The 24,676-nt window shown below is 39.1% G+C and overlaps 3 pseudogenes; all 3 read left to right on the forward strand.

The window, feature by feature from the left end:
* Positions 1–21,060: 21,060 nt before the first annotated feature.
* LOC132176741 (5S ribosomal RNA) lies at positions 21,061–21,179 on the forward strand (annotated as a pseudogene).
* A 1,255-nt stretch (positions 21,180–22,434) lies between these two features.
* On the forward strand, positions 22,435–22,552 carry LOC132176819 (5S ribosomal RNA; annotated as a pseudogene).
* A 350-nt stretch (positions 22,553–22,902) lies between these two features.
* On the forward strand, positions 22,903–23,021 carry LOC132176818 (5S ribosomal RNA; annotated as a pseudogene).
* The last annotated feature ends 1,655 nt before the right edge of the window (positions 23,022–24,676 follow it).

The following is a 24,676-nucleotide window of genomic DNA, read 5'->3' on the forward strand; positions in this document are numbered from 1 at the left end:
ATGACAACAATGGACAAAAGTTGGATGACAAAATCTAGGGGTACGAAGGAACACAGAGACGATTGTAGATCGTTTGTGGTCTTCGCAGTTAGGAACTGTACAACCCCTGATGGATTAATTTACTACCCGTGTAAGGCATGTCGCCTTAACCAGCGCCATCCACCGGGTATGGTACTCACCCACTTGACAGGGGGGAAATGAATAATTACTACATATAAAGATTGGATTTATCATGGTGAAAGGCCTGTACAGGGTCCTGTTGAAGACTCTAATTCGAATCGCTCGGCCCTAGATGCGGGTGCAAGCACAAGACAGAGTGGAAATATGCACGCCATGTTGCGTGATGTATTTGGCATGCATGATGTCAGGGAAGACAACTATGAGCCTTAGGTCGTGGTGCAGGGGGATGAAGAAGCGGATGAAGGTGATGTCCAAAATTACTACAACGTGCTTAAAAAGGTAGAGACGCCGCTTCATGATAGGACCAAACATAGCAAACTGAGTGCTACTATACATCTGTACAACTTGAAGTGTGTTGGTGGACTTAGTAACACGATATTCTCGTCTTTCCTTGAGTTCATCAATCAATTGTTGCTTGCAGACGATGGAGCTTTACCAGTTAATACATATGAGGCCAAAAAGTTTCTAAGGGACAAGGGACTCGAGTATGAGAGGATTTCGGCTTGTCGTAATGACTGTATGTTATTCTGGAAGGGCAATAAGGAGTTAGATTCAGGTACAGTTTGTGGAGAATCTAAGTATAAGGATGAAATTCATTTAGACGAGGATGGTCAACCCATATCGTCAAGTAAGAAACGTCTGGTGAAGGTGTTGCGGTGGATTTCACTCATACCACGACTACAGAGGCTGTTTATGTCGTAGCATACCGCACCTAATACGAGGTGGCATCTGACAGATGGTGAAGCATGGAAGTCATTTGATAATTTACATCCAGAATTTTCAGCGGACAGCAAGAACGTAAAACTTGGATTAACCTCAAATAGATTTAATTGTTTTGAGAACCTGAGCACATCCCACAACACTTGACCCATAATGCTTGTACCGTACAACTTGCCTCCTTAGATGTGCATAAAACAAATGTCTTTCATATTATTCCTGATTATCCTAAGCCCAAGTTCACCTGGAGTAGATATAGATGTCTAGCTTCAGCCCTTAATCAAGGAATTACAGGAACTATGGAATGTAGGGGTACGCACATTTGATGTCTCCACAAAAAAAATTTTATGTTGTGAGCGCAGTTGATGTGGACAATTGTTAAGTGCCAAAATATTCATATTTTAGCCCTTAACTTATATTTGTTAATTCCTTAGTTTTGTTAGTTTATGTTATTTTAGTTCTTTTATGTGTTTTATGTGTTTTTGTAGGCTTTTGGAAGAAAAGAAAGTATTTCTAGAAGTCTCGGACTTAAAAGACAAAACTGAAGAAAAGGTAGAAGATTTGAGTCAAGCAATAGGTTCTGATAGTGCGATCGATCGCAGGGTTACTGCGCTCGAGCGCACTACCAAAGAAGTCCAAGCCAAGACTAGCAAGGTGGCTCATGCGCACAAGAAGCAGCCTCGATCGCATTTGCGATCGAGCGCCGAACATAGGAGATCGATCGCTGTCCTGCGATCAATTGCACACGGGCTGCGATCGAGTGCATCCATGGGTGATGAGCAAGTCAGCAGTGCCCTATTCCAGAAAGTCCCCCTTTTCAACCCCTCAGAACCCTAGGCGAACTAGAATGCAAATGCTACGATTTTTTGGGTTTCTAGAGTGTTCCTAAGGCCTATAAATAGACCGTGAAGACTTTAGAATAGACACACAATTTCAAGGAGAAGAATTGGAGCTCTTCAAGTTCAAGTTTCGGGTTTATTCTTTTCCTTACTATTTTATTTTATGAAGATGTTTAACATCAAACTCATGGGTAACTAAACTACTTAGTAGGGCTAGATTGAAGCCCTAGTTATGTTTATTTAGTATTTCAATATTGACGCCTTTGTGATAATCATATTGTGATGCTTAACTTGATTAATTCCTGTTTTATTAAATTCCTCATATGTGTTTCTCTTATCAACATATGCATGTGGTATGGATTAGTTAATTAAATCAATTTGGATGACCGAGTCCTGGGTTTAATAAAAGTAACAAAAAAATTCCACACCGGGTTCTTGAGTTAATCAACATGGAAAACTGGGAGTATACACCTATGCCCTAGGTTCTATGTGTTTGTCGATTTTCATAGATTTATGCTTTCTTAAAGAACAACTTAGTATACACCCATGCTAAATCCTTTAAGAAAGAAAACAGTTAGAGTATACACCCATGCCTAACTCATTGCTAAGGAAAATCTATAACTTAAGGAGTATACATTCATGCCCTTAAGTTAGCAAACATTAGGTATTCATAATATGATTAAAGCATTGGCATATTGTTATATTATGTAAGCATGATTAGTGGTGGATATTGAAGCCCTACCTTTATCTTTATTAACTCAAAAATCAATCTTTGTTTTGTTTTACTTACGGAATTTATTTTAAGCAAAATTTAGCAATCCCCATATGAATGATCTCGTACTTGCGCCCTATACTACTATATTGATCTTGTGCACTTGCAAGTTAAACGTAAAATTATTTGCCTATTAATTTAGGTAGATATTTGCACAACAACAATTAATAACTTCCCGGGATACGCAGATTTGTCCGGATGGCCAACTAGTGATGTAAAGGCATGTCCTTTCTGTATGGATTCAACAAGGTCTAGATGGTTAAAACATGGCCGTAAATTTTGTTTTATGGGGCATAGGCGATACTTGCCCTTGGATCATCCTTGGAGGCGGAACAAAAGAACTTTTGACGGTAACTAGGAACTAGACTGTGCACCCGATGTGCCTAGTAGAGATGAAATCCTAAGACAATTAGAAGGGATGGTATTTGGGGATGAGAATGCCGGTAAGTCAAAGCCCGAAAGTAAGTCAAATTTGGCTGGTAAGAAAAAAGGAAAGAAGCGGAAGAAGAAGAGTATTTTCTTTAGGTTGCCATACTGGAAGGATAATTTATTGTGGCATAACCTTGATGTGATGCACATAGAGAAAAATGTGATGGACAACATACTTGGTGCAATACTTGACATTACAGCAAAAACAAAGGACAACCTCGAGGCCCATAAAGACTTGTGTGAGATGAGATTGAGACTTACACTTCATGCATTCACGGCCGAGAATGGGAAAATCTATATGCCCCCAGCCTGCCACACGATATCCAATGAGGATAAAACTAGTTTTTTTAAAGTGCTTCGAGATGTAAGAGTGCCCGAAGGATATGCCTCGAACATTTTGAGATGTGTAAGACTTAAGGAACGTATGATATCAGATTTGAAAAGTCATGATAGCAATGTACTACTGCAACAGCTTCTCCCTATTGCTTTACGTGGATCATTGCCAGGTAACGTGGTTAGACCTCTTGTTGAAATGTCTACATTCTTCCGGGGCATATGTTCAACTACATTAACACTAGATGATTTGAATCGACTTGAGGGTGACATCTATATCACTTTGTGCAAGATAGAACAGGTATTCCCCTTAGTTTTCTCACCAACATGGTTCACGTTGTTATGCATCTTATTCGTGAATGCCAACTGGGTGAACCAATATAGTATAGGTGGATGTATCCGGGGGAGAGGTAAAACTTTAGGTAAATCATTATTTTTTTCCCATCCATTGAAAGACAATGAATAACTGCAATGATTGACTAATTTTCATATGTAAGAGCCTAGGGTGGTTCAAATCTAATGTGCGCAATAAAGCGGCTCCTAAGGGATGCATTGCGAAGGGCTATATAGCAACTGAGTTGGCTACATTCTGCTTGATGTATTTAGATAACGAGCTGACATTTCACAATAGGCCCCAAAGAAACCCGGATGCGTCTAAGGGGGTGGGAACACGAGTCGTCCTCAATCGTATAACATTAGCATAGATTCATCGATATATTATGTTTAACTCGGATGAGTTCCTACAACTACGAGCGTGAGTCATGTTACTAGCATATGCATGTTCATTCATCGTACACCCTTTGTTGTGAATTATAATGAAACTAATTTCAAATTGTAGGATACACATCGATATGCTTAGGCAAGCATGCAATAGGGGGCGAACGACGGACAATCAGTTGAAAACCCGACATTTTGATCAATGTGTCGATTGGTACCGTGAGTTCGTAAGACTAATATCATTTTACCTATTAAAGTACGAGTATATCTACTTCTCATTCCTATTTCCTCACCAAAATAACTTTGCATCTTCCATTGTACATAATATTGTCGCAGGTCGATTGATTGGATGATCGACGCAGGAAGGTGACAAATTGGTAATGCATTGTAGAGGGCCTAGGGAGACAACAGTCAAGTATAACAGATATGTGGTTAACGGCAAGTTGTTTCGTACTCTTGCAATTGATGTCGAAAAGTGGACTCAAAACAGCGGCGTGTGCGTGCCGATTGTTGATGGCGAAACGTACTACGAGAAGTTAACCCAAATAATTGAGATAGAGTACTATGACAAGACTATGTTATGTTCAAGTGTGATTGGGCGGATAACACGAGGGACAGGGGATATAAGGTGAACACACGTATGATAACACTCGTCAATTTTAAAAACCTTATCTACATGGGAGAGCGGATTACGGATGAGCCGTATGTGCTAACTTCACAAGTTAACCAAGTATTTTACGTCAAAGATAAAATGAATCCCTATATATATATATATATATATTGACACTCACCCCTCCCCCTCCTTGGTATCAGAGCCGTGAGTGTTGTCGGTCTCTTTGCTGCCTTGATTATACATCTTCTCTCCTTCTCCCCCCCTGAGTGCATAGTCTTTGCCTCCTCCTTTTTATTTACCCCCTGTTAACCTTTCTCTGTGTCGAGATCCTAAGTGTTAGACGGTAGTCTGCCACCCCGTCACTTTTGTTGGAACGGTAGTCCACCACCCCGTCACCTCTGTTGTAAGGAACGGTAGTTCGCCACCCCGTCACTACAGTAGTCGAGGTATCTGTAAGTCCCGCTTGAGCCTGGAGTTGGCGTTAGGGCGTGAAGAAGAGCTGTGGGTTAGGCCAAGGGTATGTACGAATAGTTCTGGTTTCAGCTTAGGGCTAGGCCAATGGTATGTGTGGATAGTTTCACCAAAGGGCTAGGCCAAGGGTATGTGCAGATAGTCTAGTGTCTTTAGGAAGAAGCCTTTATTCAGAGACTGTTTACACAGTGAGTGAGTACCTAGGATGAGATCCTTTAAGACTTCACCCAGTGAGTGATTATGAGTTTAGTTTGTGTGTCATAATGTGGAGATCTACATCTTCTGTTAGCTCTAATTCCAGTTTGCCACAGGACGTGGTTAACTATGAAAATATTTTGGTTGATGGTGATAATGATTTCAAAAATTGGAACATTCCCAAGCTGGACGCTAGGGATGTCTACAATACTACTTGGTTTCAATCTTCTTTTAAGATTCAATATTCTGTCAAAACTGTTGAACAGACCTTTCCGGTCACTGGTAATAATCAGACTATTACCTTGTTCAGCAAGCGTTTTGTTAATGATGCTCTTGCAAAGAAATTCAGATTTTTGCATGTTGGTTCTGTCCAAGTTGCAGTCAAATCTTTGACTCGACTCGGTATTAATGCTTCTGTTTTGCTTTGTTTGCATGATGCTCGTTTTCTTGATTTTAAAACAAGCATTATTAGTTTAATTCAGTCTTCATTATTTGGTGGCCATGTCCACTTTGATGTTTTCCCAAACATGACTTTGAGTTTAACCGATGTTCATATTCTGAAAGCACTGACGCTGAATATTCTCACATCTGGTTATAATATGGAAGAAGGTAGCCATCCTGTTGCTATCATCTACCGTATTTATTACAAGTTGATGAAAACAAATCTTGATCCACGTGCTGTGATTAAGAAAACTGGCGAATCGACTCTGTTGATTCAGAGCTCTACTCAGAATGCTCATATTAAAACTCCAAAAATGATTCGGTGGGCTGAGATTGAACTCCCCAACGAGTGGCTTTTGGAAGGTGTTGCAAAACCTTCTCGAGTAGTTAACGATGCCTATAATCTTGATTACATCCAACAATACATGGATGGATCTGTTAAAATCAATTTTGCTGATTTGGGATATTCAAACAGAATTGAACGTCCCCTGTTGATTAACGAACGAAGGAATTCTTTTGCTGGTTCAACGACCTCAGAAGGACTCCGTCGTAGAGATAAAGATGTCGACGAATCCCTTAACGATTCTCCTCATCTTCATCCCACAGTTAATCCTGGTTTGAAACTCAAAAGAATTTCCACTGATTCCCAAGTTTCATCTGCTTTTTATTCTACGAAAAATCATCCATTGACGGATGACGATCGTGGATCTCTTTCTCCCTCTGCATCTGATTTTGTTGCTCCTATTCCTTCTGATTTTCCCCATCAGTGTAATGTTATCACTGCTCATATCAGAGATTTCTTCTCTGTCATTAATTGGTCTGCTTTGAACAAAGATTTTTCTTCAAAAGAAAATCGTGAGTTGCGGCATGCTTACCATGCCAAATATTCTTCAAAGGAACGAGATCGTATCAAGGTCCAATGGGCCGAAGCTATGATCGAGTCCCAGACTCACATTTTGTTTTTTGATTTTCTCCAAAAACATTTTCCGGACGAGAATGATTTAAACGTTGTCAAAAAGAAGTTTGTCAGAGAGGATAAATCTCTCATCAGATCTTCCCATCCTCCTACTAAAACCACTCTTCTTGATGTCAACAACATGATTGTCAAATGTTCCCCTTTCAAAACTCATGATAAGGACCCTATCACGAACGATAGGAGAATCATCGAACAATTTGAAAATCCTCTGATTTCTCTCCCAGATTTGTCAAAACTTTCTTATCAAAAGACTTCTCAAGAAAACCTTGAGAAAATTGACAAATTCCTTTCTGAGTTTTCTAATGCTAGTGCTAGTTCCTTTGAACAAAAGCTTGCCACCAAAAAGGTTTCTTTTCCCGATTTTAAAAAGACCCCTCAAGAACCAACTGATTCTAACATCAGAATTCTTGAGCAAAACTTTGGTAAGATTGAAATGGAATTTAACATCCAAAAGATCTTTAACGGATCTGTCAATCTTACGAAAGATTTTGGGTATGCTCTTCTTAATAAGATCAACTATAATTGTATTAGTACTTGTTCTGTTCTGACCAATCAAGAGAAACAAAGCAATACTAAAACATTTCCTGAGAAAACTTTGGAAAAATTTTTAAAACAAAAATCCAAAGCAGTTACAGTCTCAGACTTAAAATACGAGATTTGTAATATCAGGAATGAAATGGTTGATTTAAAAAAGAATAAGCAACTCCCCATCTCTGTTGCTGACAAAACCCATTTTGTCAATCTAATCAACAAAGTTGTTCCTCCCAAGTGGCATTCTAACGTGCATATCATTGTTTCTCCTGATTTTTCCCTTGATGTAGTTGCTTTGATTGATTCTGGTGCTGATTTAAATTGCATCCAAGAAGGTTTAATTCCCAGCAAATATTTTGAAAAATCCAAGGAACGGCTGCATTCAGCCAGTGGAGAAAAGTTAAACATCAAATATGAATTAAACAATGTTCATGTTTGTCAAAACAATGTTTGTTTTCATATCCCTGCTGTTTTGGTAAAAAACATGACTGATAAAGTCATTCTTGGTTTACCCTTTATTGCCATGCTTTACCCCATAACAATTGATGACAAAGGTGTCTCAACTGTTAAAATGGGATTTGAAGTTAAATTTCCTTTTGCTACTAAATCTGAAATTGATAACGGTTGTTTAAATTTAGTTTCTGCTAAGCATAAACAACTCAATTTCCTCAAACAAGAATTAAGGTATAAAAAGATTGCTGAACAGCTCTCGGACGAGCTTTTGCAAGCAAAAATCTCTGCTTTCAATACCTTGATTGTTGACTCTGTTTGTTCTGACCTTCCTAATGCTTTTTGGCATCGGAAGAAGCATATTGTTTCTTTACCTTATGTTAAAGATTTTTCTGAAAACAAAATTCCAACTAAAGCTAGGCCCATTCAAATGAATGCCGAAACTTTAGAATTTTGTCAAAAAGAAATTGCTGATTTGCTTGCTAAGGGCATTATTCGAAAGAGTAAGTCTCCTTGGTCCTGTGCTGCTTTCTATGTCATGAAAAATGCTGAATTAGAACGAGGTGCTCCAAGGTTAGTTATTAACTACAAGCCCCTCAATGATGTGTTAGAATGGATTAGATATCCTATCCCCAATAGGAAGGATTTAGTCAGTCGTCTGAACGACGCTGTTGTCTTCTCCAAGTTCGATTTAAAGTCAGGTTTTTGGCAAGTTCAGATTAAGGATAGTGACAGGTATAAGACGGCCTTTACTACCCCTTTTGGTCATTATGAGTGGAATGTTATGCCTTTTGGTTTGAAAAATGCCCCGAGTGAGTTCCAGAATATCATGAACGATATTTTCAACCCATTCAGCCATTTCACCATTGTTTACATTGATGATGTTCTTGTTTTCTCAAAGTCCATCGAAGAACACTGGAAACATTTGAAATCGTTTCTAGAGACTATTCGATATAACGGGCTTGTTGTTTCTGCCAAGAAGATCAAACTCTTCCAAGATAAAATCAGATTTCTTGGGTTTGATATTTCGAAAGGTCAGATTCGTCCTATTGACAGGGCGATTCAGTTTGCTGATAAATTCCCTGATGTCATCACTGAGAAATCACAGCTTCAAAGATTTCTTGGTTCTCTGAATTATATTGCTGATTTCTACAAGGATTTGCGAAAACATTGTAAACCTTTATTTGAAAGGTTGCAAGGCAATCCTCCCCCTTGGACTGATATCCATACTTCTCTTGTCAAAGAAATCAAACTTCATGTCAAGACTCTCCCTTGTCTTGGCATCCCTTCTGATAATTCTTTCAAGATTGTAGATACTGACGCCTCCGATATTGGCTTTGGAGGTATTCTGAAACAAGTTGTCTCATCAGAGTCTAACCCAGAAACTTCTGAACAAATTGTTCGATTCCATTCTGGATCTTGGAATTCTGCGCAGATTAATTATAGTACTATTAAGAAAGAAATACTTTCTGTTGTTTTGTGCATTACCAAATTTCAGTCTGATTTACTCAATCAAAAATTTCTTTTAAGGATTGATTGTAAGTCTGCTAAATATATTTTGAAAAAAGATGTTGAAAATATTGCATCAAAACAGATTTTTGCCAGATGGCAAGCTATTTTAAGTGTTTTTGATTTTGATATTGAATACATCAAAGGCTCAAACAATTCTATACCTGATTTTCTTACCCGTGAATTCTTGCAGTGCCACAATGGCCAGCAACAAGGGAAAGGAAAAGGTTAATTCTGTTTTAAGGCCTTGTCCATCCATCCCACTTGATCAGATTCCCCTTGACTTCATTGGCGAACCTGTAACCCATTCCTCAACAGTGGTTGGTAAATCCCCACTAATTGTTAAATCCGATTCTTCTGCTTTTTACAGCTATCTTCCTACTATTTCGGATTCCCAAACAGAATCCAATCCCCACTCTGGTTCTCGAACGGAACCGAATTCTAATCCTATTGTCTTGACTTTCCCCTGGGTCACCCTCCCTTTTTCCCAATATCTGTTTTCCTCTCAGGATCTTTCCAGAACTCCTGAACAGTTGGCCCATAGTTATTTTCCTGATAAATTTCATTGGATACCTGAACATCCTCTGAAAGATTTGTCATTTTTTATTGATATCTTGGTCAAAACCAAGTCTGTCAAATTTAGGTCAATTCCCAAAAAAGACAATCCTTTAACGAATGTCGGGACTATTGCCTATATTGTCAAATTCATCCCTGTGGAAGAATGGGGTTCCCACCCATCTCAGCTTCTCCCCTCTTCCAATTCTCCTATCTCCTTTTCATATTATGATTATGTTAATGCCTGGTTTCGCTTCATGCTATACCAGAACCCTGATTCCAAACATTGGTGGTTCATTACTTTCATTGAAGATTTCAATAGCCTACTTCCCCCTTGGTTCAAACATTGGTGGGATTATTTTGGCCTAACTATTGATGTTCTTCCTGATCCCCTTGTTTATGCTTTCCACCTTTTCTCCTCACATGTTGGCTGTAAAGGCTTTATTGCCCATTACAATCCCATTTTTTCTCCCATGCTTTATTTTGCCAGAGAATTCAGAATCCCTTGGTTTCTCAAATGGAAATATGCCAGAAATCAAGAGCAAATTGTAAGACTCTGGTCCCAATGCAAAACCTGGTCAATGTCACCAAAAATTGGTCCCATTGTTAAAAAGGTTGAACACATGACTCGCAGATATGATGCCCTAACGCCATATTCCGCACCTACTCCTCCTCCTGTTCCCAAATATTGTTCTAAAAAGAAGCAATGGATTCAGACTTATCTTGACTCTATTGGTCCTCTTGATAATGAAGAATAATTTGGGTTTCTCGAGACTGGCTCCATGACGGCCAGCATAGTTCAGTTCGACAGAATTCAGCCCCTGACGGCTGGTTTCAGATTATTGGGTTTTCCTTGATCTTAGACGGATCACTGTTCATTTATACTTGGAGTTACTGTGCAAAATCACTGTTCACTTTTACTGTTCATGTCCGGACGACACGCGCAGGATTACTGTTCAGATGCACTGTTCACTCACTGTTCAAGATTTGTCTGCCGACACTACAGTGCCGACAATCTACTGTTCCAGATTGATGCTTTCACTATTCAGACTGGCGCCAAACGTGCCTTTACTGTTTTCTTTTACTGTTTGCTTTTGACCGCATGGACGCGGCTCATGATTGTAATTTACTGTATTTACTTTTCTTAAGCCTATATAACGGGCTCCCCTCCCCCATTGTAAGGCAGAGGCATTTTGAGAGGTTCTTTGAAACACTCTATCCTCCAGCCATTTCCCCTTCAGATTCTTCTTCTTCTATCCTTACTTCAGTAAGTCCGAACGCTTACTCTAGCCAAGGTTTCTATCTGTATAATCTATAACGATTATCTGTTTTCTGATTTCATCTTATTCTGATTTCATCTTATCAACTGTTTTAATTTCAGTTGTTTATTTTGATTATCAATTGTCATACCGCCATATTGGACGGTTCTTATTTTCCTTCTGGGGGTTAATCTTATCAGAGATGACCTTGAAGAAAACAGAACCTGTTTGTTTCAGGATAGCAGAATAATAAGCCAAATTTTTCGAAGGATGCTCAGGGATCCAATGAAAGTTTGGAGGAAAATAGGAGACGGCAATATCTCCGGGGGTGAGAGAAGGGGAAACCCGATTTAACTCAACAAAAAATAGATTTTGGGAGTAGGGGAGGGTCATGTATTTTGACGACGTCCGGTCGTACTTGACAGAGGGTTTCTGGGAAGGATCCGCAAAGGGATCATAGGGAGTAGCAAGAGTGCTGGAGTAGGAAACCTGGGAACCAGGACAAAAAGGGGTGAATCTGTTGGTTAGGGCAACAGATGAAAATGGCAATGGGGAAGCAGTAGGAACAATGGAAGACTCTGACTTGATGGTCAGAGCCTTGGAAGTAACTTTCTCTTTATCTTTTTTGCTTGCCATGGTGGCACTGCAAAATTTCAAAAGGAAAGAAATCAGGAATAAAGATGCAGAAATCTTTAAAATATCGCAAAATAATTTAAAAATGATTTTGATGCAGAGTAAAACAGTTATAATAATATGCGCCATGTGCTGGGTGCAGGTATGAACAGTAGGTAAAACACGACCGTCAGGGGGAGTGTTTAGACAAGATAAACTCTTAATGGGAGTAGGGTACTCATTAGACTCAAATCCTGAAAACCTATTAATCAACCTATTAATATCAATCTCAAATTTGGAAACAAATTGGAACTGAATATTAGACCCAAACTTAACAGTTGAAACACCAATTTCGTCAACAGAAAGTGGATAAAGCAAAGAAAGAAACAGTTGCATTCAAGAATTACTTTTTCTTTCATGTTTTTAACAAGAACAGCAGAAGTATGAAAGCGAACATTATTTTGACAAATATGAATGTTACTGAGCTCATACTTGATATGCAACTTGTTTCCACTAGCAGAGTTTAATCTTTGAGTGGAAGGTTCAAAATATTTTTTGGGAACAAAATCTTCTTGAATGCAATTCAAGTCAGAACCAGAATCAATTAAAGCAATAGCATCAAAAACATATTCATCAGAAATACGGATATGAACTTTTGAATACCATTTGGGTGGAACAACTTTACTCAACATACTGACCACCTTAACCTCATCAGAGAGAGATTTATGGGTGGATTCAGCCTCATCATCATGCTCAGAAATTTTAGTGCCTTCGTTACTGGAAGCACTTTCAGGAAAACATTTGTTAAGATTTAACAGCAGAAGCTGTTGTTGTAAATCTTTGTTTTCAGTTTTCACAGCTTGCAGGTCAGTCTGCAATTTCACAATATCTTTCTTGATGTTACTGATCTCAAGCTGCAAATCTGAGACAGTAGGCACTTTGTTTTTCGGGTTTGAAAAACGTTTCAAAGTGTCTTCAAGAGAGATTTTGGAAGAAGCTGGTTTTTCAAAGTCTTTTAACATGAGTTTCTTAAGTTTTTTAAGATACTCTTCTTTTTACTCAGGATTATCAATTTTTGAAATCAAAGTTAAAAGCAAATCTTCTTGTTCTTCTGATTTGGACATCATTGAACAAGTTTTTGTGTTGCAGCAAGAACCGGCACAATTCTCAAATTTATAACAATTTTCATAAACAGAAGAATCAGAATCAGAATCCGAAGAGGATGGAAGATCATCATTAGAAGAATAATCAGAAAAACCATTGTTTTGGAAAATTCTGAATATCTTTTGCTTTTCATCGTCCTTGATGTTTAAAGCATTAATCTCTTGTTTAATCTTTTTGGGAGGTTTAGGGCACTTGTCAGCATAGTGTCCTGCTTCTCCACAGTTAAAACATTTATCTTTTGAAAAGTATTTTTCAAATTTAGAGCTTTTACTCCGTTTGGGAGGTTTAGAAAATTTAGGTTTGTTAAATTTTCTTGTCTTAGCTCTGTTGTAATATGGAGGGGAAGATTTCGCAAAATCTTTTCTGGTTTTCTTCTTATGCTTCTTTGAAGGAGCAATAGGAGGCAAACCAAATTGTTCGCAGAAATTTCCCATTTCATATTTAGCTTTCTTGGCGTTCTTAAGCTGCTGTCGGATCATTTTTTGATCGATGCACATCTTAATGCCAAGTTTTTTCACTGTGGAGAATAAATCTCCATAGGTTAATCTTTCAAAATCAATGATACCAGTGTCAGTACTGATCAATTCATCTTTAACCTTATGAGCAAATAACGAGGGCAATCCATCAATAAACTTTTCTTTCCAATAAGGCTTTTGGCTATCAGACCTCATCATAACACGGGAAAGAAAAACATCTTGATACCATCTATAATCAGACATAGTAGGGCATCGAAGATTGTTCAAATAATCAGAAATACGAGAAGTGATGTTGGAAGGGGTTCCAACAAAATTCTTGATAATTGTATAAATCAAGGTGTTAACACCATCAGGTTCACCCATGCCAACGTCTTCATTGAAAATGGGTATACCTTCTTCATCGCATTTTACTGCTTTCTTGATCTGGTTTCTTCTATCTTCAGTGAGATAATTATCCCACCAATTCCAAAGGGTACCAGAAAAACCAGTAGCAAGTAAATCCACAATATCAGTTTGACTTTTACTGTGGTTTGAGATGTAGGCATTAGCAACCATGGCCATATGATTCATCTTGTTGAGCAGTTCTTGCTCAGACAAGCCATCAATGTTCCATTCATACAACTTATCAGCAGAAACAGAAAACTGAGTTTGCAAAAACCTTTCCTCAAATTGTAAATCAGGAGGGGTAGGTTTTGGATAAAAGTTCTTTGTCTGATTGAAAGTTCTAGATCCGTCAAAGATCCTTTGGAGTTTAGGCTCCATTTCAATCTTGCCAAAGTTTTGTTCAAGAACTTTGATGTCAGAATCTGTGGAATCAGCAGAGGATTCAGAATCAGATGAAAAAGCTTTTTCCATGGCAAAATTCTGACCAGAGGTACTGGCACGAGTCGTCTTTAACTCGGTCAGTTCAGCAAGCAATTTGTTCACTTTCTCAGTGTTCTTCTGAGAAGTGGTTTTTAAACCAGGAGATTTCTTTAAATCAGGGAGAGAAATCAATGGTTTTTCAATCTTTGGGGGAACAGAGGAAGACTTTAAATCAGAGGAAGAAGAGGGAAGTTTTTCTTCAATCCGATCTAACTGTTGACCTATGATGTGAATGGATTCGGAAATAAAATTGTTTTGCTTGATGATTCTCCTATCGTTCGTGATAGGGTCCTTATCATGAGTTTTGAAAGGGGAACATTTGACAATCATGTTGTTGACATCAAGAAGAGTGGTTTTAGTAGGAGGATGGGAAGATCTGATGACAGATTTATCCTCTCTGACAAACTTCTTTTTGACAACGTTTAAATCATTCTCGTCCGGAAAATGTTTTTGGAGAAAATCAAAAAACAAAATGTGAGTCTGGGACTCGATCATAGCTTCGGCCCATTGGACCTTGATACGATCTCGTTCCTTTGAAGAATATTTGGCACGGTAAGCATGCCGCAACTCACGATTTTCTTTTGAAGAAAAATCCTTGTTCAAGGCTGACCAATCAATGACAGAGAAGAAATCTCTGATATGAGCAGTGATAACATTACACTGATGGGGAAAATCAGAAGGAATAGGAGCAACAAAATCAAAAGCAGAGGGAGAAAGAGATCCACGATCGTCATCCGTCAGTGGATGATTTTTCGTAGAATAAAAAGCAGATGAAACTTGGGAATCAGTGGAAATTCCTTTGAGTTTCAAACCGGGATTAACTGTGGGATGAAGATGAGGAGAATCGTTAAGTGATTCGTCGACATCTTTATCTCTACGACGGAGTCCTTCTGAGGTCGTTGAACCCGCAAAAGAATTCCTTCGTTCGTTAATCAACAGGGGACGTTCAATTCTGTTTGAATATCCCAAATCAGCAAAATTGATTTTAACAGATCCATCCATGTATTGTTGGATGTAATCAAGATTAGAGGCATCGTTAACTACTCGAGAAGGTTTTGCAACACCTTCCAAAAGCCACTCGTTGGGGAGTTCAATCTCAGCCCACCGAATCATTTTTGGAGTTTTAATATGAGCATTCTGAGTAGAGCTCTGAATCAACAGAGTCGATTCGCCAGTATTCTTAATCACAGCACGTGGATCAAGATTTGTTTTCATCAACTTGTAATAAATACGGTAGATGATAGCAACAGGATGGCTACCTTCTTCCATATTATAACCAGATGTGAGAATATTCAGCGTCAGTGCTTTCAGAATATGAACATCGGTTAAACTCAAAGTCATGTTTGGGAAAACATCAAAGTGGACAGGGCCACCAAATAATGAAGACTGAATTAAACTAATAATGCTTGTTTTAAAATCAAGAAAACGAGCATCACGCAAACAAAGCAAAACAGAAGCATTAATACCGAGTCGAGTCAAGGATTTGACTGCAACTTGGACAGAACCAACATGCAAAAATCTGAATTTCTTTGCAAGAGCATCATTAACAAAACGCTTGCTGAACAAGGTAATAGTCTGATTATTACCAGTGACCGGAAAGGTCTGTTCAACAGTTTTGACAGAATATTGAATCTTAAAAGAAGATTGAAACCAAGTAGTATTGTAGACATCCCTAGCGTCCAGCTTGGGAATGTTCCAATTTTTGAAATCATTATCACCATCAACCAAAATATTTTCATAGTTAACCACGTCCTGTGGCAAACTGGAATTAGAGCTAACAGAAGAAGTAGATCTCCACATTATGACGCACAAACTAAACTCATAATCACTCACTGGGTGAAGTCTTAAAGGATCTCATCCTAGGTACTCACTCACTGTGTAAACAGTCTCTGAATAAAGGCTTCTTCCTAAAGACACTAGACTATCTGCACATACCCTTGGCCTAGCCCTTTGGTGAAACTATCCACACATACCCTTGGCCTAGCCCTAAGCTGAAACCAGAACTATTCGCACATACCCTTGGCCTAACCCACAGCTCTTCTTCACGCCCTGACGCCAACGCCAGGCTTAAGCGGGACTTACAGATACCTCAACACTGTAGTGACGGGGTGGCGAACTACCGTTCCTTACAACAGAGGTGACGGGGTGGTGGACTACCGTTCCAACAAAAGTGACGGGGTGGCAGACTACCGTCTAACACTTAGGATCTCGACACAGAGAAAGGTTAACAGGGGGTAAATAAAAAGGAGGAGGCAAAGACTATGCACTCAGGGGGGGAGAAGGAGAGAAGATGTATAATCAAGGCAGCAAAGAGACCGACAACACTCACGGCTCTGATACATATATATATATATTGGTAATTGTTGTTTATTATAAACATGAAATTTATTTGTACATTGAGTAACTGGTATATGTTTAAAATTTTAAACATGTGATTCGTTTATGTATGTTTGTAAATATTTTGTTATTGTAAATATTAATTCTGTGAGTGATGTATTTCGTAGGTTGATATGAGTTACAGGGGGAAGCCAAGAGGATGGAGGCAACCCACTATGCAATTGAAATAGGGAGCATAGGCGTCGGGATCGTCCCACCCTGATGATCGTGAGACGCAGGACATTGAGGCATTACAGAGAAAGCAAGAAGAGTATCGACCAGTACTTCAACCTCCTGTGGAAGGGCAGATCTGTACAGGTCAGGACTTCGTATTCAATATTGAAGAAGTTCATGGGTATGTGGGTGAGCTTCATGGAGATTCTCAGCATACTCCGCAGGACGCAAGTGCATCCATTCCTTTTACGGTTGACTTCACGACGTTGAGCCAGCTAGGGATTGTTTCACACGGCCATTTTGATCGACACCACTACAGCAATCCGGCTATAGATGATAGTGAGACACAGCCCCTCGAGGACAATTTGAATGATGGGATTGGTGCCACACAGGACACGCAGCCCAATGACCCTGCTCGACAAGTGTTGGGCCTTGACCAGATCCGAACGATAAGTAAGTATATATGGTAAAAATACCAATATATACGTATATATGTTATGTAGTTAGTATTCAATTCTAACTAACATGTTTGAATCATTAATGTGTTAGGTATAAATGAAGATGGAACCACCTGTTTTCATGTGTTGACTCGCACAAGTTATGGGGGATCCCCGACGGGCAAAGGGTAGTGTCCGAGTATAACCCCGCGTCGTAGCCCGTAGGACAAAGTACATTGAAATTCAGACAGATGACCGAAAAGTTTGTTAGGAGCGGCAATTATGTTAGGATACACGACGAGTGCACGAACGTACCGTAGCGTACGAAGGAGGATATATGGGATGCCTTGATGGTATGTTTGAATTGCATGTTGTTCTATTTATGATAGTATGTGTATTTTATTTTGTCAAATATACGCCTTATTGTTAATATATATATATATATATATATATTATCTTTTGCAGAAGCACTTCTACATCCTGCCTAATTGCGATATCGTGGCCGTAAAACGCGACATGTTCAAAGATATGGGCACCAAGCTGAAGAGTTTGAGACACCAATTAAAACTTGAGCCTAACATTCAGCCAGGCGATACTCCTACGACCATGAGGGCGAGGGTCGGGGAACAAAAGCTCTCAAAGTACGACCCCATGGACTTGGAAATATTGTTGGAGAGACGGTGTGATGAAGAGAATCAAGTAGGTCACGAGTTATATTTATTTTTGTGTAGTTTTATTAATTGTAATTGTGTTAGGGCTCACATATGAAGAATGTTAATTGTGTAAGAGTATGCTGTGCATATGAAGCGATTACGATCATTAAACAAAACGCCTCACTGTACCGAGTCGAAAAGGTTTGCCAGGGTGACACATGAAGAAGTATGTGTGTCATTTACCCTATATATGTAGATGTAAACATTTTAATATATATCTAAACGTATGTTTTTTTATTTATTTTTTGTTTATGTAGACCTTTACTACGGGCACTCCTCCTACATGAGCACAATCTTATCAAGACACACAAAAAGAAGGATGATCAATATCCAAATGACGTATTCAAGGAGAGATGTGTATGCTACTAATTACTGATATATCTTGATTACTATGTGCTCGAGGGACTTATGTATTTATGATTAAGACTTATATCATTTTTGCAAATTTAATGTAACCTACAGGAGAGGATGACGGAGCTAATACCCACTGACCCTACTGCATTGTCGAGCATGACCGAGGTGACCGTAAGGTGGGCACCTAACGACGTGTACGCCTAGGTGCACGGCAATAAGCCTAAGTACGTTGGCAAGGTTTGTGAAGTTGGTCCAAATATTCTACCTGTGTGAGGCAGCATACAATCCTATTATAAACCATCCCAAGCACAGTCAAAGAATCCTGGGAACTCGACAGTCTCATATATGATAGAAGCTGCACTTCATACTGAAAAGGAGCAGCACATGGCACAGATGGATGCGCTATTGGCTGTGCAACGAGAGCAAATAGCTGCGCAGGTGGGAGAGTAGATTGCAGAGAAAGATGCTCAGATGGCAGCAAAGGATGCCATGTATGAGGCCCGTTTTTGCCAGCTTGAGGCCATGATGCAGTCGAGGTCCGCGTCTGAGTTGACTCAACATAAGGATGTGCTAGACACAGAGTCCCCATCCCGTTTGATGGTGAGATCATCGATAGGGAGTGGATCAGGTAATGCTATATTTTTGTTATTTTTGTTTTTCTTTTGTATTGATTATCATTGGAATTTGGAATGATATTGCAACTCTTGTTAAAATTGGTTATATCTTGGTTGGTTTGGTTGTGGCTGCGGGTTGGAGCTTTGCATATTTAATCTTTACAAAATTAATCTTAAAGCATCTCAAACAGCATAGCTAAAAGGGAGATATTAGCTACATTTAGCTGTTTTTGCCCTTTTCTTTTGCTCCAACAGAATAGCTTCATATTAACTAGTCTACCTTAACTGCTACAGTGAATAGCAATTTGTTGCTATTCACTGTAGCATACTAGATTGAATAAAATATCATTTTCAACTATTGCTTTTCATTGTTTAGTGTTTTGGGTATTCTCCTCCTTTTCACTCAAATCCATTTTATTTACTATTTTGTAGGAGCTGGATTATTGTTCACTGCACTAGCAATAATAGTTTCTATTTGTTTAAAGTAATGAATTATTGTTCTATCTTCTAGTAATAGATTATTACGTGAGTGGATGAAAAAATTGAATGTAGAAAAAATTGAATGCAATAGGAGCTGGAAACATCTATTTTTTATTAGCAGACTAGATGGCGTACTACATCTTTTTTCTGTATTGGCGTATTGCATCATTTTTCTTGAATGTAGCATGACTGGATGGAAAAATTGAACGCAGAAAAAATTTATTGATGTTAGATGAAAAAATTGAATGCATGGAAACATATAGATTAAAACAAATCAATTAATGTTTGCATCTATTTATTTTTGTTATTAATTTTAAGGATTAGTACATGAATGTGAGATGAATGTGCCTCATATGTGTTTATTTATTATTATTATTTTTTTTTTATGAATCATTTCTAAATATGTGTTTTTTTTTTCCCTTTCATTAAGTGTTGACAATAATATAATAAAAAAAGAATGAGAAATAATATTTTAAAGCAAGTAGAGAATGAATAGAGAATCTGTTGGAGTGTGTAGTTAAGAAGCAATAGGTAAAGTAAAGAGTTGTACTTTTACCATGTTTTTTGATGCTAGTTGGGTTGGAAATCATTTCGTTTATATATATATATATGTTGAAGTTGTTTAGGCGCTGTTTTTGGTGTTTGGCTTAGGATCTTGATAAGATTTTATCATATTGTACAATATGATAAGATGCAAACATGTTTGCTGATTGTTTATTTTACCATTTGCAGCTAGTGCAGAGAAGAGAAGTCGTTCAGTTAGGATGCTATTGATTTGGATTGAGCAAATGGTTGGCCCTTCGTAGTTGGTGAACTTATATATTTTGTTCTTGTTTTGTTGATGTATATAGTTAGATGTAATTATGTCTTTATTTGTGATAATAAAGATAGTTTGATTGTTTGTTGAAACTAGTTTTGTTGTCTTCGATATAGTAGATGGAACTTGTATATTTGTGATAGTTGATGGAACATTGTATGTTTGTGATTGATGTGGTAGTTCTTTTGATGGATATATATATAGTAGCTCTTTTGATGGATCGATGGATAGTTCTTTTGGTTTTGCTTTTTCGTCAACGTGGCTTGCGTGTTAGGGCCCCGGTCTCCGAGCCAGGGCTAGGTGAGCACGTTTCAGAAATCAAAATCCGTCATTTTGATCCCCAAGTACCTCATTATCATCCATGCTCCGTCAGAAAAAAAAAAAAAGTGTTTTTATAGAGTATTTCGTGCACGAATCTCACTAATTCTTAATCACTATGTTATATTAACTCAAACGCCAAACGAACTCCAGTGGACTATCATTTTGGCTGGGCCGGTGGGGCACGGGTACAAGTGCGAGCGCTGTATTCCATCACTATTAGGGTGATTTCACCTAGACGCGTGAGGCTTAATGTTTTTTGCGTAAGGATGCTAATGGGTGCAATCATACCAGCATTAATGCTTCGGATCCCATTAGAACTCCGCGACTAAGCATGCTTGGGCAAGAGTAGTACTAGGACCTGGGATGTCATCGTGTTGCACCCCCCATTTTGCTTTTTGGTTCATGCGGCTTGCTACTTAGGGCCCCGGTGACCTAGCCCACATCATGCTCCGTCAGAAAAAAGTGTTTTTATAGAGTATTTCGTGCACGAATCTCACTAATTCTTAATCACTATGTTATATTAACTCAAACGCCAAACGAACTCCAGTGGACTATCATTTTGGCTGGGCCGGTGGGGCACGGGTACAAGTGCAAGCGCTGTATTCCATCACTATTAGGGTGATTTCACCTAGACGCGTGAGGCTTAATGTTTTTTGCGTAAGGATGCTAATGGGTGCAATCATACCAGCATTAATGCTTCGGATCCCATTAGAACTCCGCGACTAAGCATGCTTGGGCAAGAGTAGTACTAGGATGGGTGACCTCCTGGGATGTCATCGTGTTGCACCCCCCATTTTGCTTTTTGGTTCATGCGGCTTGCGACTTAGGGCCCCGGTGACCTAGCCCCTAAGTACCTCATTTTCATTCGTGCTTCGTCGAAAAAAGTGTTTTTATGGAGTATTTCATGCACGAATCTCACTAATTCTTAGTCACTATGTTAGATTAACTCAAACGCCAAACGGACGCCGGTGGATTATCGTTTTGGTGAGGCCGGTGTGGGACGGGGATAAGTGGGAGCGCTGGATCCCATCACTATTAGGGTGAGTTTACCAAGACGCATGAAGCTTATATGTTTTTTGTGTAAGGATGCTAATGGGTGCGATCATACCAACACTAATGCTCCAGATCCTATTGTAACTACGCAGCTAAGCGTGCTTGGGTAGGAGTAATACTAGGATGGGTGACCTCCTGGAAAGTCCTCGTGTTTCACCCCCGCTTTGCTTTTTGGTCCGTGCAGCTAACGTGTTAGGGCGCTAGTCTCCGAGCCAGGGCTAGGTGTGCATATTCCGGAGTAGAAAATACATCATTTTGACCCCTAAGTACTTCATTTTCATCTGTGCTCCATCGGAAAATTTGTTTTAATGGAGTATTTCGTGCATGAATCTCACAACTTCTTAATCACTATGTCATATTAACTCAAATGCCAAACATACGCTAGTGGATTATCGTTTTGGCGGGGCCGATGCGGTAAGGGGACAAGTGCGAGCACCGGATCCCATCACTATTAGGGTGAGTTCACCTAGACACGTGAGGCTTAATGTTTTTTGCGTAAGGATGCTAATAGGTGTGATCATACCAACACTAATGCTTCGGATCCCATCAGAACTCCGCGGCTAAGCGGGCTTGGGTGAGAGTAGTACTAGGATCTGTGAGTTCCTGGGACGTCATCGTGTTTCACACCCTGTTTTGCTTTTTGGTTCGCGCGGCTTGCGAGTTAGGGCGCCGGTCACCTAGCCAGGGCTGCGTGAGCACATTTCGGAGCTCAAAATCCATCATTTTGACCCCCCAAGTACCTCATTTTCAGTCGTGCTCCGCCGGAAAAGTGTTTTTATGGAGTATTTCGTGCATGAATCTCACTAATTCTTAGTCACTATGTTAGATTAACTCAAACGCCAAACGGACGCTGGTGTATTATCATTTTGGCGGGGCCGATGCGGAACAGAGACAAGTGGGAACGCTGGATCCCATCACTACTAGGGTGAGTTTACCTAGACGCATGAAGCTTATATGTTTTTTGCATGAGGATAGTAATGGGTACGATTAATGGGTGCGATATACCAACACTAATGCTTCAGATCCCATCATAACTTTGCAGCTAAGCGTACTTGAGCGAGAGTAATACTAGGATGGGTAACCTCCTAGGAAGTCCTCGTGTTGCACCCCCCCATTTTGCCTTTTGGTCCGCGCGGCTAATGTGTTAGGGCCCTAGTCTCCGAGCCAGGGCTGGGTGTGCACATTTCAGAGCCGAAAATACATCATTTTGACCCCTAAGTACTTCAATTTCATCCTTGTTCAGTCGGAAAATTGTTTTTACAGAGTATTTCGAGCACGAATCTCCCTAATTCTTAATCACTACGTCATATTAACTCAAACGCCAAATGGACGCCAGTAGATTATCGATTTAGCGAGGCCGATGTGGTACGGGGGCAATTGCGAGCTCTAGATCCCATCACTATTTGGGTGAGTTCAGCTAGACACGTGAGGCTTAATGTTTTTTGCGTAAAGATGCTAATGGGTGCGATCATACCAACACTAATGCTTCGGATCCCATTAGAACTCCACAGCTAAGTGTGCTTGGGCGAGAGTAGTACTAGGATGGGTGAGCTCCTAGGACGTCATCGTGTTGCACACCCCGTTTTGCTTATTGGTTCGCGCGGCTTGCTAGTTAGGGCACTGGTCATCTAGCTAGGACTGCATGAGCACATTTCGAAGCTCAAAATCAATCATTTCGACCCCCAAGTACCTCATTTTTAGTCGTGCACTAATGCAAGAGGAATTTTAGAAAATTGTTATTTTAATTATGCATGTATGTTTTAGTTTTCCTTTTTCAATAAGGCTTGGGTTTTTTCTTTCCTATTAGGATTTGTTTCCCTTTTCCTATAAGGATTTGTTTTCCTTTTCCAATTAGGTTTGCTTTTCCTTTTCCTTGTTAATTTAGGAGGTGCCTAGCCTATATAAAGGCATCTAGTCTTTGTTATTTTTTAATTCAGTTTATACTATCAATTAAATTAAAGCCTTTTAGAGTTATTTCTTTGTTTGCTTATCTGGGGCACTTAGGGATTTTCTCTTCCCTATTTGTTATTTTCTCTTTTCCTGAATTCCCTTTCCTATCTTCAATTCTTAGTTTCTATTGCTATTATACACTGTCAGAACAATCCTAGCTTTGCCCGGCGTCAATTGGTATCAAAGCTTAGCGTCTTCTTGGGATGAATTTTTTCATTAGTTTTTCATGACTAGTGGTCGTGGTCGACGTGGACAGGTTCCGAATGAGGAAGTCCCTTGTTGTGCAAAAATCTACCTAAATTAATAGGTAAATAATTGTACGTTTTACCTGCAAGTGCACAAGGTCAACATACAAGGTGCAAGTACAGGATCATTCCCACGAGGATTGCTGAATTTATGTTTAAAAAATAAATTCCTTAAGCAAAAGCAAAATAAAGATTGATTGTTGATGTGATGATAACAAAGGGTAGGGCTTTGATATCCACCACTAATTATATTAAACTAGTATTTTAATATGCCAATGCTTTGATCAAGTTATGCATATTTAATGTTTGCCAACCTAAGGGTTAAACTCTAACTCTTTAAGCTATTGATTTCCCTAAGCAATGAGTTAGGCATGAGTACATACTCTAACTCTTTTCTTTCCTAAAGGATTTAGCATGGTATATACTAAGTTGTTCTTTAGAAAAACATGTGTTCTATGGAAATCGACAAACACATAGGGCCTAGGGCATGGGTATATACTCCTAGTTCCCTATGTTGATTAACCCAAGAATCACGGTGTGGATTCTTTTGTTACTTAAGTTAAACTCAGGACTCGGCCATCCAAATTGATCTAACTAACAAGTACATACCACATGCACATGTTGATCAGGCATACAGATATGAGGAATTCATCCAAGCAGGTATTAATCAAGTTAAATAGCACAACATGATCATCACAAGGCGCCAATATTGAAATATTAATTTAACATAACTAAGGCTTCAATCTAGCCCTACTAAGTAAATTAGCTACATATAGAGTTGATGTTAAACATCTTTATAAAATAAAATAAAAGAAAGGAAAGAATAAACCCGAGACTTGACTTGAGAGCTCCTATTCTTCTCCCTTCTCCAAGCCTACCTATTCTAAAGGCTTAGGAGTTTATTTATAGGCTTTAGAAGTCCTTGGAAAAGTAGTAAACCCTAGGGTTTTCGCAGGGTTTCAGTCCTATTACAATTTGGAGTTTGAAAAACCCTAATATGGAAATAGGGACATTGTAGCCGCCACTTGGAATACCTCCT

The sequence above is a fragment of the Corylus avellana genome, chromosome ca3 (genome assembly GCF_901000735.1).
Source record: "Corylus avellana chromosome ca3, CavTom2PMs-1.0".
Taxonomy (NCBI): domain Eukaryota; kingdom Viridiplantae; phylum Streptophyta; class Magnoliopsida; order Fagales; family Betulaceae; genus Corylus; species Corylus avellana.